This window comes from Choloepus didactylus, chromosome 3 (genome assembly GCF_015220235.1).
Source record: "Choloepus didactylus isolate mChoDid1 chromosome 3, mChoDid1.pri, whole genome shotgun sequence".
NCBI lineage: Eukaryota > Metazoa > Chordata > Mammalia > Pilosa > Megalonychidae > Choloepus > Choloepus didactylus.
The window spans coordinates 185,061,508-185,078,261 of NC_051309.1; positions in this window are offsets into that span (position 1 = coordinate 185,061,508).

Sequence of the window (16,754 nt, forward strand, 5' to 3'; positions counted from 1 at the left end):
TTTTCACTTTAATTTTTTTTCTTATTATTTTTGTGTGGTAATGAAAATGTTCAAAAATTAATTTTGGTGATGAATGAACAACTATATAATGGTACTGTGAACAACTGAATATACGCTTTGTCTGACTGCATGGTATGTGAATATATCTCAATAATATTGAATTAAAAAAAAAAGATTAAGGTGCTCTGACAAAGAGGCCAACCATATAATGGCTTAAATCATGCATTTTCAACAGGAGTGAAAATTGGTTCTTGGGAGAGTGAAAAAATCCTAGATATTACAATGGTTTGTGGCCCTCCAAAGCTCAACAAAATATTGTTTTTAGTATTTAATCTCTTTCAGCAGGGAGAAATGAAATGAAATTAGCTAATTTAATTTAAATTTATTTTTCTCCTTAGGGGGGCAATAATGAAAAAAAAAGACTTAAACAAAATGGAGTTTTATTTCTCTCTCACATAATAGTGCAGCTTTTCTAGGTGGCTGGGAAGCTTTGCCCTGTGTGCTGGCTTGAATCTATTATGTCCCCACAAAAGCTATGTTCTTTAATGCAATCTTGTGGGGGCAGACTTAGCCTTTTGATTAGGGTGAAACCTTTTGATTGAGTGTTTCCCTGGAGATGTGACTTATTCAACTGTGGGTGAGACCTTTGATTAAATTTTTTCCTTGGAGATGTGGACCCTGCCCATTCTGGGTGGGTCTTAATTAGATCACTGGAGTCCTTTAAGAGAGATCACAGAAACAAGGAGCTCAGAGAAGATGAGATACATGTTTTGGAGAGAATCTAACACATGTAATCGAAAGTTTTTCCCTGGTAGAAGCTAAGAGCTGACAGACACAGATGCTTGGAGATGCTGGGAGATGCAGACAGAAGGACATGTGGAGATGCTAAGCTAAGAGATGAAGACCAGAGTTGGCCCTGGAGAAGTTAAGAGAGGACCCCCAGATGCTTAGAGAGAAATGCCCTGGGAGAACAAGCAAAGATGTACAGGAGCTGAGAGAGGAGCGAAGACAGAACCCTAGAGACATTTTGGAGAAAGTATTTTGAAATGCAACCTGGAAGGAAAGGACCAGCAGGCACCAGCCACGTGCCTTCCCAGCTGACACAGGTGTTCTGGATGTCAGTGGCCTTTCTTCAGTGAAGGTATCCTCTTGTTGATGCCTTAGTTTGGACACTTTTATGGCCTTAGACCTGTAAACTTGTAATCCAATAAATCCCCTTTATAAAAGCCAATGCATTTCTGGTGTTTTGCATAACAGCAGCATTAGCAAACTGGAGCACCCCATGAGGTCATTTAAGATCCCAAGTTCCTTTCATCTTATAATTCCATAATCCTTTAGAGTGTTATCCTGGTCTGCATTGTTAAAAAAAGTCATAGACATGTTGGTTTTTCAGATTGAGAGAAGAGGAAAGAAGGGAATTCAGGGCAAACAATTTCATTTTAGCAAGTGAGGCAGCACTTGTGCCTATTCCTTCTGCTCGCGTTGCAGTGACAATACTTAGTTATGTGGTTACATCTAGTGGAAGGGAGACTGGAAAATATAATCTGTAACTTGGCAGTCATGTGTCTAGGAAGAAGGGGGAGTAATTGGTTGGGACAAGTAGCATTCTGCCAGAGTGACCTAGAAAATGTACTCTTTGGTTGGCCTCTTATGACTCCCCTTCAGCTCCTGTTCTCCAGTGGTATATTTCACATGGCTCCATTCTGCTTTGATTTCTCATCCTGTGGTCAGCTCTCTTGGTTCCTTCAAAATCATTCTACCCTATTTTCCAAGGTGTCTACTTGGCCAGTGGGAAGTCATGTAACCTTGCTGAATTAAATGACAGAGGACACTTTGATCTCATAACTGCATTCTCTTCTCTTTGCTTTTCACACATGGGCTACTTCAGCTAGCCTGTTGGCTTCAGAATTTCCAGGTGAGAGGATGGCAAGTTTAAGGGATCATTTGTTAAAGCTTTTTAGAAAACTCTTTGGTTTTCTATTCTGTTAGCGGCACTGGCAGGCTGTTCTAGTTTGCTAATGCTGCTGGAATGCAAAACACCAGAGATGGACTGACTTTTATAAAAGAGGGTTTATTTGGTTACACAGTTACAGTCTTAAGACCATAAAGTGTCCAAGGTAACACATCAGCAATCGGGTACCTTCACTAGAGGATGGCCAATGGTGTCTGGAAAACCTCTATTAGGTGGGAAGGCATGTGACTGGCGTCTGCTCCAAAGTTCTGGTTTCAAAATGGCTTTCTCCCAGGATGTTCCTCTCTAGGCTGCAGTTCCTCAAAAATGTTGCTCTCAGTTGCTCTTGGGGCATTCGTCCTCTCTTAGCTTCTCTGGAGCAAAAGTCTGCTTTCAATGGCCGTCTTCAAACTGTCTCTCATCTGCAGCTACTCGCTCAGCTTTTGTGCATTCTTCAAAGTGTCCCTCTTGGCTGTAGCAAGCTTGCTCCTTCTGCCTGAGCTTACATAATGCTCCAGCAAACCAATCAAGGCCCATGCTGAATGGGTGGGGCCACACCTCCATGGAAATTATCCAGTCAGAATTATCACTTACAGTTGGGTGGGTCACATCTCCATGGAAACACTCAATCAAAGGATTACAATCTAATCAGCACTAATAGGTCTGCCCACACAAGATTGCATCAAAGATAATGGTATTTAGGGGGACATGATATATTCAAACTGGCACACAGGCCTAGGCATTTCTTTCAGATATAGAGAAACATGCCTACTAGATGAGATGAGATTTTGAAGACTCTCCCCTTGCAAACATCCTCACATCACGTAGAGGATATTTTAGTTTCCTTGACTTCTCAAGCAAACACCAAGTAGTGGGTTAGCATAAACAATGGGAATTTATTAGCTCCCAGTTTTGAGGCTAAAAGAAAGTCCAAATCAAGGTGTCATCAAGGTGATGCTTTCTCCCAAAATACTGTGGCATTCTGGACTGACTGCTGATGATCCTTGGTCTTTAGCTCCTTTGTAACATGGCAATGCAAATACTGGCCTCTCCTGGCCTCTCCCTTCTTTCTTAGGTTCTGTTGATGTTCAGCCTATGACTCTTTCCTCTGTGGCTTTCATTTCATTATAAAGGACTCCTTTGTAATATTCCAGTAATAAGATTGAGACCCATCCTGGTTGAGGTGGGCCACACCTTAACTGAAGTAGCCTCATCAAAAGCTCCTACTTATAGTGGATTCATAATCACAGGATTGTTTTTTTCTGAGGCACATACAGCTCCAAACCATCACAGAAGGATTCTTCTTTTTAAGCTTCCTCACTTGCCTTGGGGGATGAAAAGCAACCCTATATCCTTCCCTGGGGGATTAGTAGGAGAAATACCACAATACTTTGAATTCCTTTACTTCAAGGAATTATTGCCTCTGATCAATTTCTTTAGAATTTCTAGTGTCTCAAAAAGGGGAGTGGTGATAAGGTGGAACAATGTAATAGGTGTTTTTGTTTACTTGCATCTCATCCCCTTGGTTCATTTTTTATTTCAGTCATGGCTGTGGTAGATATGACCAAGTACATGGGTAACACTCCACCTCCCAAGCATGGACCATGGATGTCTCTATTTCTCTATCTCAGAACCTTCTATGAAGCAGCAGGTACCCCTTGGCCCACTTTCATGTTCAGTCCCAAAGTGCAAGGGAGTCAGCATCCCAAACAAGCCTCAACCAATGGATGAACCAGTGGATAAATGCCCCAGATTCCCTCTTTTGGTGGACCATCCTGGTCCTCAGAGTTTCTTGCACATCGTGGTGGCCAAACTCTGCTACCCAAGTTGGCAACCTCAAGAATACACCATTAATTGACTTTTCCTCCTTCCCTGTTTCAGTTTCCCTGATTCACTCCTGCTTTCTGGGATAAACTACCAAAGAAAGTAGCTGCACATAAGTCCTTCTCTCTGACTCTTCTTTTAGGGGAACCCAAAGGCAAAACAGTTCTGTTATATTTCAGTTGGTCCTAGAGCTAGAGGGCCAACAGTTCTCTTCAGAATGGAGAGGTACTCATTACTCATTTTTGTAAGATTTGGGGGTCTTACTTAAAACTCTGAGTCAATAGAAAAGGTTCAATTTCTTATCTTTTTATACTTACAGTAGTATATTTTCTTTAAGTCATTTGATTCATTTTAAAAATTACTGTTTAATTAAAGAAAACTTGTTTACTTTTTAAAAAGGCATCCTTGAGTGAACTATGTGCTAATGTCCTAAGATTGAGCTTTGTACATCTAAGGAAAACCTAGCCCATTGGCTGTGTGTAAAAATCAGGCAGTCTTTTACTTGTTAGCCTAATTTTAGACATGGTACGTAAGGGGTATTTAGCTCATACGAGTATTAGCTTGTCACCTATCAGGTGATATTCATATCACAATATCCTTATGTTTTTAATTTGAAGGCATTCATTCTGACCACTTGCAATTTTATTAATGTCCTTTTGTCTTGTATCTTAGTTTCCAGGCTGGTATGACAAATACCACACAGTGATTGGTTTAACAACAGGAATAAATTATTGGTTCATAGTTTTGGAGGCTGGAAGGCTTGTTTCCTCCCAGGGTTGGTAGAATCCTAGTTGACCGACAATCTTTGGGTTCCTTGGCTTTCCCATCCCATGGAGATGTCCTTTCCTTTCTCTTCTAGGTTCTGTTGATTTCCAGCTTCTGGATCTGTCCCCTGCCTTTCTCCTATAAGGCCTCCAGTAATAGGATTAAGTCTCATCCTGATTCAATTGGTCACACCTTAACTAAAAATTTCAACTCCAAAACATTCTATTTACAATGAGTTCACACTCACAGGAATGGATTCAGATTAAGAACAGGTCCCCCGTGCCCTGGGGTATGTAACTCAATCTTCCACATATTTATTTTAGAAATTGTACATCAGAATTCTGTGTCTCTGTGGCAAATATTTGAGGAGAAAATTAAGAAGTTATTAAATGTGTTTTGAGGTGATTATAAATATAATCAATGAGCAATATTCATGTGTTTCACATAATTACTGTTGGAGCTCTTCTTTAAAGATCATTGGGAAAACCAGTGGGCAGGAGAAATATTCGCTTTCTCTATGCATTTTTGTAATTAAAAACAATCCTCTTGACATGAAATAGAATTCAGAAACCATGTCCTGAAGTATGCAGTACTCCCTTCTTTGTTTCAACTCTTTGTGGAAAGTCAAGGTGTATGCTGCAATTTACTGAAAATGCTGTTATTTTTGTGTCGTAGCAATGTTTCTTCAGAAGTTGAAATGATGGCTGGATTTAATATAGAAAGCTTGATAAAACTGTTATAAATCACCAGTGTTTTGGTGAAAAGGACTAGATTCTGATTACTTATGATTTCTACAGCTTCTCAGAGAATTGCCTAGGACTTTTGAGTTTCTTTCTGTCACTATCCCCGGTGATTTAAATTTGTTAGATTTGAGGGAAATTGGTAAGAACACTTGAAGATTATTCAGAAAGTTTGTTTCCAACCCTCTTATAAGAAATAGGTTTCACAGTTGACTAGGGAATAAAGTAAAATTTTCTGGGACATTGTTAAAACAAGCTACTGTCTCCCCGGGCTCACTTCTTCCCTACTACGCACAGAAAACAACTTCTAATTCTCACAACTATGCAGCCAAAGTTTCTTTTTCCAATGTTGTTTATGACCCAGTTTTAACATTTTGAGGTTTTATTTCATTCCTTTTCTAGGGAAAGGATGGTGCCCATCCATCATTAATTTATACTGTTATTATGCAGTTGAAGTGTACTTGGGAATCCTTTTGGGGCTTCCAAAAGAAATCTGAAGCACAGATTTTCAGTTTGTCAAAATTATTCTTGGAAAATAAGTGTAGATAGATACACATTTTTAAAAAGAGGGGGAAATTTTGTAAAGGACCACAAGTCCAAAAATCCCAGGCTTACACACTGGCTGGTTATGAAGTAGTCTTATGAATTAGGAGTCCAGCATGGGGCTAGCGTCTATCTAATTTACATTCTGCCAGAAATTAATTTGATTTCCTTTTATATTCAATGTTCTGTTTTCCCATTGATTTGAGATGTTTTAACTAATTAACATTTTCTTATAATGTAGCATAAAGAAAATATTAGAATTGTCCAAATTAAATTGGCTTAGATCCAAACACTGCTGCATGTCTTTTCTCTCTGGTGGATATCTAGGTAAAATAATTTGCATTTTAGCATGGAAATCTCACATTAAGGAAGATCGCTTATGTATAAACCAGCATTTCTCAACTTTAATTTTCCCAAGGAATCATTTTGTCACGGGACACCTTGAAGGCTGAGGGATAAAACTTAGGAAATGATATATTAGCCACTTTTTATTTTGCTTCCTTGACAGCTTTTTCATAAATATCTACTGAAACTACCGCTGTTTTATCATACCTGCTACCATTGCCTTACTTCACACTTTCATGGAATCATGCCTAGAATATTTCAATAGTCCCCAAACTGCCAGTTTATAACATTTTTTAGTCCCTGTCTTACATTCTCTTGAATAAGCTTTGTGTTCCAACCATTGTTATGACATCCAGCTGCAAGCATCTCACCTTAGTTGTCCCATGTATCTAGCCTCCTCTCTGCCATGCTATTTGGGATGCCTGTGAGAGCATGCTCAGCCATTCTGATGGATGTACAAACCTGGAAGTATGAGGCAGATAAGAGCCTCCGGACAATCCTTGGCCTATTAAGAAGAATGTTGGTGAATAAATACACCATCTATCTTCCTGACTTGGATGGACTATTCAGAAGCATATTTTATGCTTCCTCAGAAGGTTACTATTGTGTCTTCATTCATTTTATTTGTTGAACTTTCCCAAAACCAAATGGCCTGCAGCAGATGACAATGACTTACAGTAAATGTTACCAATTAGTAGCCCAATCTCATCTGTTATGCCCAACATAGAATCTTTACTGTAACAGATGAACAAAACTCTGGTACTTAGCAAGTGGCAGTTCATCTGAAGAATACAGTTCTTTGGTTCTCATATTTAAGTGGATCAAAAGTAATTTGTGCTTACATAGGAAGGACAACAGCACGTATTCAACATATTGTCTTGTGGCTTCATCACACTACAGTTTTTAGGGTGCTTGATTACCTTAAAATTCTACATAAAATCCTGTTAATTTAACTATTCTGATGGCCTCATACTAGTTGGACATGGTGAGCAAGAATGGAAGACACTGTGGATACTTTAGTAAGACCCATACATGCCAGGATTTTGGAGAAAAGCACCATGAGGATTTAGGATCCAGCTGGAGCAGTGAAATTTTTAGTTGTCTAGTGGTCTTTGGCAAGCCTGGACATTTCCTCTAAAGTAAAGAATAAGTGGTTGCCCCTTGTATGTCCTATAACTAAGAAAGAAGCATGAAGTTTGATGGGCTTATTGAAGTTTGAAGATGGCATATTCTGGACTTGGGAATAATAGTCTTACCCATTAATTTGGTAGTTCAGAAGGCCACTAGTTTAAAGTATGGCCCAGAGCAAGAGAGGGTTCTTCAGCAATACTGAGTTGTGGTGAAAGCTGCCCAGCCATCTAGACTGTGTAACTCAGAAGATCTGATAGTGGTAGAGGACTCATAATGGATAAAGATACTGTGTGGTGAGTGACAACATAGGCCCCTAAGGATCTTGAGCAAGACTATACTTTCTGCAGCAAAGAACTACTACCAGCTATTTAAAAAGTTGTTCTTAGCATCCAGCTGGGCATTGGTAGACTAACTGTCTGACCATGGGACATCAAATGAGTGTGAAACTGGATTTGACCGCCATCATCTGGGTGGTTTCAAATCTACTGAATCATAAAGTTTAACAGATGTACCAGTAGTACATTTTTCAATTCAAATGGGACATTCAGGAATAAGCCAAAGTAGATCCAAAGGACACAGGAAGCTTCATGGCAGGTGGCCCAGACTCCATGACACCTTTTGTTGCACGAATGCTTTTTCTGCAACTGTCACTTAAGGACTCATGTAGGATTCCCTATGGTAAACTAACAGGAGTAGAAAATATCTGTCTAGTACATAGATTGGTTGGCTCAATTTGTTGGTGGTAGTTAAAAATGTACTGCCACCAATCTGCAGTTCCAGGAAGAAGTGACTTTGAAGGACAGTAGTGAAAAGAAATGTTTCCAGGGAACTGAGCTGCAAGTAGTGTACTTAGTTGTTTTCTTTAGTTATTCTCCTTTTATTCAGGGATAAATGGCCTGAGGTATGGACATCACAGATGCCAGGACATTAGCTTCTTTATCAGAGATCTTGAAATAACTAAATTGGAAGGTCGAGTGAAAATAAGGAAATTTGGGGAAGAGGCAGATAGATGGACCATGTGAGTGGTACAAAGTACCCAAATATTTGTGTCTCATGTTAATGTCCCTCAGAGAGGATCTGTCACAGAGGAGACATGAAACTACCTGATAGATAGAATGACCCATTCCATGGATATCAGCCAGCCTCTTTGCTCAGCCATCCCAGTGTTTGGGCAGTGGGCTCATGAACATAATGGTGGCACTGATGGAGCCCATGAGAATGGGCCCAACTGTTTTTGACCTATGCCCCACTTGCCTACAGCGGAGACTGACATTGGGCCCTCTATCTTCTACCTTCCGTGAAGTTGACCATCAATCACTGAAAGAGTCAGCATTTTGTTTTCAATGGAATATATGCTTATTCCTTACCTGGGTTTATCTTTCTTTATCTGGAGTTCTCTACAAACACCATCTTCCATGGACTTTCAAAATACCTGATTTACTGATTCAGGATCCCAAATAATATTGCCTCAGTCCAAGAGACCCCTTTTGAACTGAAGGAAGTGCAACAATTGATACGTGACCATAAAATTCAATGATCCAACCATTTACAGCATCACCCAGAAGCAGCTGGCCTAATAAAATGATAAAATGGTCTATTAAAGGCTTAATTAAAGGGTCAGTAAAAGGGCACCACCACATAGGGTGGGAAATGCAATCTTCTATTGTGCTGTGTGGCTGATATATGATGGTCTGTCTAGGATCCAAGGAGTTGAAGTAGGTTTTGACCTCTAAATCATAACTTCCAGTGATCCACTTTCAGAATTTATCCTTTGAGTCTCCACAATCATAACCTCTGCTGGATTGGAAATCTTGATTCATAGTAGTTGTGGGGGTTTCACTGAACCTAAAGATGTAATTAACATGTGCTCATTTTGTGGTCAAGGTAAGGGTTCCATTGATCCTGAAGTTATAATTATCAGCTGAAATTTTCACATCAGTGGACCAATGGGCAAAGGCAGAAGAAATTGATCCTGATTCCCATGAGGATCTAGGGTTGGCTGCTACATGATGGGAGCACAATGAATTTTCTTTAGAACTTGGGGATTCACTGGGATGTTTCTTTGGGCTTGTATGCTTAGTGATAATGGTATATGGGTAATTGAAGCTACTTCAGCCAATGGTAAAGTAGTTATGGGTTTCAGCTTTTTGAAGATAAGTGCTGGCTGAAGTGTTAGCTGAGAGTGAGGGAGGTCTGGAATGGTTGCTGGGATGGTTAAGTTCACATATCAACTTAGCTAGGTTATGGTGTCTAGTTGTTTGGTTAAACAAGCACCTCCGTGACTTACTGTGAGGGCATTTTGTAGGTGGATTGCATCTCTGATCAGTTAATTGCATCTACGATAAACAATAGAGATCACCCTCAGGGTGATCCAGTCTTAGATGGAGACCTTAAAATCCAAAGCTGAGGATTTCAGAAGTCAGAAAGAAAAATTTCTGCATCGTCTTTAGCCAGCCAGCTTCTCCTGAGAACTTCAACTTCACTTCATTGGAGTTTCTAGTTTGAGGCCTGCCCCATGGTCTTGTGGGCCAATTCCAATCTCTTTATATATGTGTGTATAAAGACATACATACTGTCAGTACTGTTTCTCTGGAGAACTCTGACTATTATAGATTTTAATACCACAAACTGGGTTGGCTTAAACAACAAGCATTTATTGTCTCACAGTTCAGGAAGATAGAAGTCCAAAATCAAGGCATTGGCAAGACCATGCTTTCGACCCAAAGTCTGTCTGTAGCATTCTGGTGCTGGTTTGCTGGAATCCTTGGGATTCCTTGGTTTGCATATCTGCTCCCATCACTTGGTGATCTCTCTCTCATGTCTGTTCTTCCAGTTTCCTTTGACTTCCAGCTTCTTCCTATGTGGCCTTCTCTAACTTCCTGTGTGGATTTCTTCTGAGTATAAAGGATTCCAGTAAAATGGATTAAAGCCCACCCTGGTTCAATTGGGTCACACATTAACTAAAAATAACATCTTTAAAAGATCCTATTTATAAATGGCTCAACACACCTACAGGAACACAGAATAAGATTAAGAATGTGTCTTTTGAGGAGGTACATAATTCAATCTACTATATATGGCATGCAGCTGGTTCTGTGTGGGAACACTGAAGACTGTTCTACTGAGACTTCTTATTCAATCTCTTCTAGAGAGTGTGGGCATCCAACAAGGGAGGAAAAACCAAGTATTCATTAATGAGCTGGTTACCACTGTGTGCTACTGGGGCTCAAACTTACTGGATGTTCTCTGAGGTATTGGGTAAAATGTACCTCAAACATGGAGACAGTAGTCTTTGTTCACTACCTCCCATTCCCTATTAATCAATTCTCTGTGAATAACTGGACTTAATGTAGGGCATAAGAGGATCAAGGAGGGGCAGATTGTGTTGACTAATTTTTTTATGCTTATTTTACATCCTCTCTGGCCACCTGTTTGCTTTTATCATTGGTGAGGCAACTAGCTGCATGAAAGTGTAGCCTGATAACTTCTCACCCCAGCTGTACCACATATCTCTTGTTTTCTACCCTGGGACTTCCCTATTGTTATTGGAGATTCTTGAAGGAGTTCAGTCCACCCTTGCAGGAAGTGCAAAGGGAAGAGCATCCTTCTGAGGAAAACTTTGATTAATAGGGAATGGGAGGTAGTGAACAAAGACTTCTATCTCCATGTCTGAGGTACATTCGACCCAATACCTCAAAGAACATCCAGTAAGTTTGAGCCCCAGTAGCACACAGTGGTAACCAGCTCATTAATGAATCACTAGTTTGGCTTTTCCTCCATTCCTGTTTCACTTTTCCCAGTTGCCCTAATCCTGTTCTCTCAGGTGATGTTCAACATAAACTATCTGCACACAAGCCTTATCTCAGCTCATTGGGTGATCACAAAGTTAGATCAGATTATTCTGTTTTCACCCTTTTCCTTCTCCAAATCATTGCCCTCATTGTGACCAGAGAGGTGTTTATAAAATGTTATCAGGATCATGTTACACCTTATTTACAACTTTTCATTGGACTCCAATTGTCAAACATCTCTTCATGGCACACAGGAGCCTCTGTGTGATACTTGGAGAGTCTCTTCTAGAGTGTGAAATGGGTGAGACCCTCAAACATCAAGGAAGGTAACAAGGAGTGTTAATGGACCAGAGCCCACTGCTCTCTTTCCCTGCCATGGTGGGCAGAAGACTTCCTTAGCTATTTGGGAAAGAGGAGAAGTTATGCAAGGAGGTATAGATTTGAGAAAGATTATATTTTTCTTTGAATCAAAGTATATTTTCCATTTGTACATTAATTAAGAGAATCCCAATCAGTTTCATTCAGTTCAATCATTCATGTATTCAAGAAGCTTATATTGAGGAAAGAACTCACTAATTACTCTTATCCCAGCTATGTACTGCATTTAGGAGGCTTTTTTCTTGTCTGGAGAAGGCTGGATTTAGTTAATATTATGGTCTTCAGATTGGGGCTTATTAAGGATTGTGTACCAGTACTGGAAAGCGATGGAAGATAGAGGCAAGAAAATTCATTTGAAAAGAAATCTCCCCAAGTACTTCTAGAACATCAATATCTGTCCGTTATATTATTTAATAAACACTATTTTCAGACATAAAAATTGGAACCAGGATATCTGACTTTAATTTCCCATCCTTCTTCCTTATTAGCTATGTGAACTCTGGTAAGTTCCTTAGTCTCTAAAATTTTTTCTCTTTATATGTAAAATGGGATGAAGGGATCCCTACTTTACAGAATTGTTTGAGGATTAAATAGGATAATGTGATAAAGAATCTATCACAGTTTCTAGTATGACATAAACACTCAAGAATAATAGTTTCCTTCTCTTCATCACATTCCCTGCCATTGATTTCATTGTGCTGAACAACTATCTTACTTGATACCTTTCTAAGCATAGGCCTTTAAAGGACTTAGAGACTATTGGTGCATATTCACAATACACATTTCATCCTGCTCAAGGAGAACACTTGGTAGACATCAAAGATGTGCAGGAAAAGGTATGAGGAAGGTGGTAGGAAGCCACGTAAGGATTACTGTTTAAAGGATGAATAACTGAAAATATTTATCATAATGGAAATAGGAAAATATAGGGAAAGGGCAAAAGTGTACTCTACTTATATTTGTGTATGTCATGGTTGGGTTGGGAGCATTTCCCTTCTTTTGTTCCTCACTTTTCAAATGTCAATATCATAGGTGTGAGGGTGAACCTCTGGTAGGAAAAAGGGGTTAGGAAAGTTGGACGACACTGAATGATGTTATTGTGTGGTGTCATGGAGAATTTTGGCTGAGCGTTTTTCTCTTTTGATGTTGAGGGCTATCTTTCCTCTTAGAGATACTTCTAATGCTGCAGAGCTACAAGTCAAGATTAGGGTCCAGAGGACAAGAAATTGGGGGCTGGATGCTTAGAACTTGCTCTAGGATTTAAGAAGTTCATCTAGGGAGGTCAGTATAGTTGACCAGATTAGAAGAGGAGGCAAGACAGGTATTCTCAAAAGGAATGAAGGCTATGCATAAGTAGGAGCATTTCATGGGATGTAGCCCTTCAAGAAAAGTGACACTTGTTGATGGTATGTATTAGTTAGGATTCTCTAGGGAAACATAATCTATGAGAGATCTCTATGAATATAAGATTTATAAACGTGTCTCATGCAACTGTGGGTATGCATGAGTCCAAATTCTCTAGGGCAGGCAGCAAACTGGCAACTCCAATGAAGATGTCAGTGAACTCCTCAGGAAATGAACTGGCAACTTCGTCAAACTCCTCAGGAAATGCTTTGCTGGTCAGCCGAAGAAGAAGATAAAGGTCCTCTATCTGTCTCACTTAAAAGTCTTCAATTGATTAATTAGATTAAACCCAGCCAACTGCATTCTCTCATTGTGGAAGACATGCCCTTCGTTGACATCATCAGTCACAGCTGCAGCCAATTGACTGATGATTTAATAAACCAGCCTTCTGATTTATTAATCAGCCACAAATGTCCTCACAGCAGTGGTTAGGCCAGTGCTTGCTTGACCAGACAGCTGGGTAACATCACCTGGCCAAATTGACACATGAACCTTACTATCACATGGTACAAGACAACAAGGAACCCCAGTGCAAAGAACTAAATCAACAACAGATAAAAGCTTGTGTTTATTAAAAGCCTTATACTGTCACTATGGTTAATTGAAAGTTTAGTGGGTTGTGGAATAAAGGGATAAATAACCAGTGACCAGTATGTGAGATAGGGTACCACCCCAGGGTCCATCTGTGCACAAACATGATTGTGTTCTTGTACCTCTGGTTTTGGGGACTGGCATGATGCAAATGGGGGTGGGAGGTATAGACAGTTCTTCACTTTTCCTTAGCTTATGGCTATTTAATGGGCGTGAGGATTTCTTTAGGCCAGTGAACTTAATGATAAGGAAACTTTGGCTCCCATTAGTATTAATTGCAGTTGATCAGCCCCTCATACTAAAGTTTCAGTTTTGTTGACTGATGAAATCAGAAATGAAGTCCTAAAGGTAAAGATGAGTTTAGTCATCTGGAAATGGGTAGGCTTTTCTCAGTATGCAGCACCATTAGTGGATGGAAGTTCAAGTTGGGAAGAAGGATGCAATTTGCCTTTATGAGAAGGTTTTAAAAGATGAGTGACTAGTCGTGATTGTCAAGCCTGTGATTGTGAATATGATTTTAATGGTCTGGACAAGAAATATGTCTAAAAACAGGTATAGCCTTTGATATGTTGAGAGATGAGTTTGATGGGTGCATTTCAGATTCAATAGCTGAACAGTGATAAACTAAAAAGCTGTAAAAAGCCTCTTTTCTGTATTACTGAAACAATGGCTTATAATGATTCTCCACAGACTTCTTGAAAGGTATTCATTTTAATTCAAGGTTTCCCTGAACTCGTGGTCCATTACTTCAAGGTTTGATATGGGACTGATTAAAATATTCATAGACTATGTCTCAAATAATTTTGGACTTGACATTTCAAGATTATCTTTTTTTTTTTTTTTTTCTGGTTAAAAAATCTACAATTTTAGAACTGGAAGGAATGTTTTGGATGATCTAGTTTAAACTCTTTTCAAAGATGCAGAAACATGATATCAGAGAAACTATAAAGTCATATGCTTATTAAAGTACCAAATATTTATATAACCTTGAAATTTGTTCTTCAACATTTGGCACAGTAGTAATTCTTTTTTTTAAAGATGCTAAGTAAAAAATTTTTGTAAAGAAATGTTTCTTGGTTTTGTCTCTGGTGTTTTCATCAGCATTATATGTTTGCAACAATAAAGGTAAAAGTTAAGGCAAAATTAATCTGTACCAACTCTCTTGTGGATTACTACAATAAAATACTGACTAGTCTTCATGTTTTCATTCTTGTCTATCTACAATCTACTCCCTACACAGTAGCCAGAGTTGTCTTTTTTTTTTTTTTTAAAAAAAAGGGTTAATCAGATCATGTGACTTCTTTGCATTTATATTTAGATAGGATCCAAACAAGTCCCTGTGTCATGCCTAGCCCTCCAAATTCTCCTTATAATCCTCTTCTTGGCTACTACTCTCCAATTTTACTTTCCTTTATTTTTTTCAATCCAGAATAGTAAACTTAATCCAACCTAAGGGCCATTGCATTTTCTGTTCTCTATACCTGGAACCATTTGCACCATAATCTTTGATTGGCTGGCGCCTTTTGTCATTTAAGTCTGTGCAAAGTCACTTCTGCTGAGAGGCCTTTTCTGACCTTACTATTTAAAGTAACCTCTCAACCAGCCTTATACCATCACCCTACTCTCTCATACTACTCTATTCTCTTCATTATGGTTTTCAATATTGGAAATTGTTTTGTTCATTCATTTATTCATTTATGATCTTTTTCTCCTGACTATCTCAAACTAGAATGTCAGCTTCAAGAAAGCGAAAACTTGCTTCTTATGCTAGGTTTATTCCCAGTGCTTAGAATAATGTCTGGCACAAAGTAGACCCTCAATTAATATTTCTTGAGCAAATACAAGAGTGAATGACTAATGATTTCAAAAGATAACTCCCAGTTAGCTGTTTCAGGGAGGCAGTCACAGAAAAGTCAGGAGTTGGATGGAAATGGCAATATTGGCTGGACTTCCATAGAAGTTTGGGGGTAGCATAAAATGTGGAAGACATGATTTAAGGAAAAATATAGTGGTTGGAGAATTTGGAGCAAGTTCAGGGAACATACAATTATTATTTTCATTGAACATAGATGATCTGAAGGGAGAAGTGAAAGACAAAGATAGGATGTTGGACAATGGTTATGCTAAAAGAGTTTACTTTATTCTGGAAACCACTGGTGGCTATTGAAGAATTTTGAGTAGAAATGTACCCAATGAGTGTGGCGCTTTTGAGCATTTGATCTGATAGCAATGTATAAGATGGATTGTATAGGGGGAGTTTAGTGGTGGCAAACCATTGGGAAGCAATTTACAATTGTACAGGTATGAGGAAGGTAGAAATTATTTATTCTGGTAGCCATAGTAATGTTCGGTGGAGGATAGGTCTAGGAATTGCAGAAGCAGAAATGATAAGGCTTGGAAATTGAATAATGAAGATTTTGGTAGCAGAGTAGATAAAATGTCTTAGATAACTCTTTGGAGTATAGCTTTCTGAACTTTTATAATAATAGTGACTCAATAAAGAAAGGAAAGTTAGAAGAAGGACATCATAGGGGTATATATTGAGCAGTGGTGGGACATTCAGTTAAAGAGATCTAATATCGAGTTTGAAATATTTATCTTGAACTTAGGAGAAAGGTTAAAGCTAGTGATATAGATCTCAGTGTGAACTGTGTTAAAATGATATTTAAAGCCATGGAAGAGAAGTTGTAGATGAGATTTCCAAAGAGAGGGTGTGAAGTAGAGTTGAGAGAACAAGGACAAAATCTGGGGTGAGGGGACTCCAAGACTTAAGATGTTGGAGGAGGAAGGGAAGCCAGAAAAGGAACCATAGATGTTAGACAAAAGGCAAGTCAGGAGAATTTGTTATCAGCTAAGCTCTGCACAACATTAACTATACAATATGGTGGAAGAAAAGGATGAAGTAAATCAAAAGGGAGAAAGGCAGTATAGTGCTTTGGAGCCCAGAAAAAACATGTTTTTTAAATTTAATCCATTCCTGTGGGTAAGAACCCATTGTAAGTAGAACCTTTTGATGAGGCTACTTCAGTTAAGGCATAGCCCACCTTATCAGGGTGGGTTTTAATCCTATTACTGTAGTCCTTTATAAATGCCAGCGAATGCAAAGAAGAAGCCACAAGAAGTAAAAAGCTGCATGCAGAAGAGGAGGGAGAGATCAGGAGACTCTGCCATGTTCCTTGCCATGTGACAAGCTAAGGACCTCAGGATCACTAGCAGCCAGCTCCCGAACACCACAGTCTTCAGGGAGAAAGCATTACCTTGATGATGCCTTGATTTGAACTATTTTTTTTT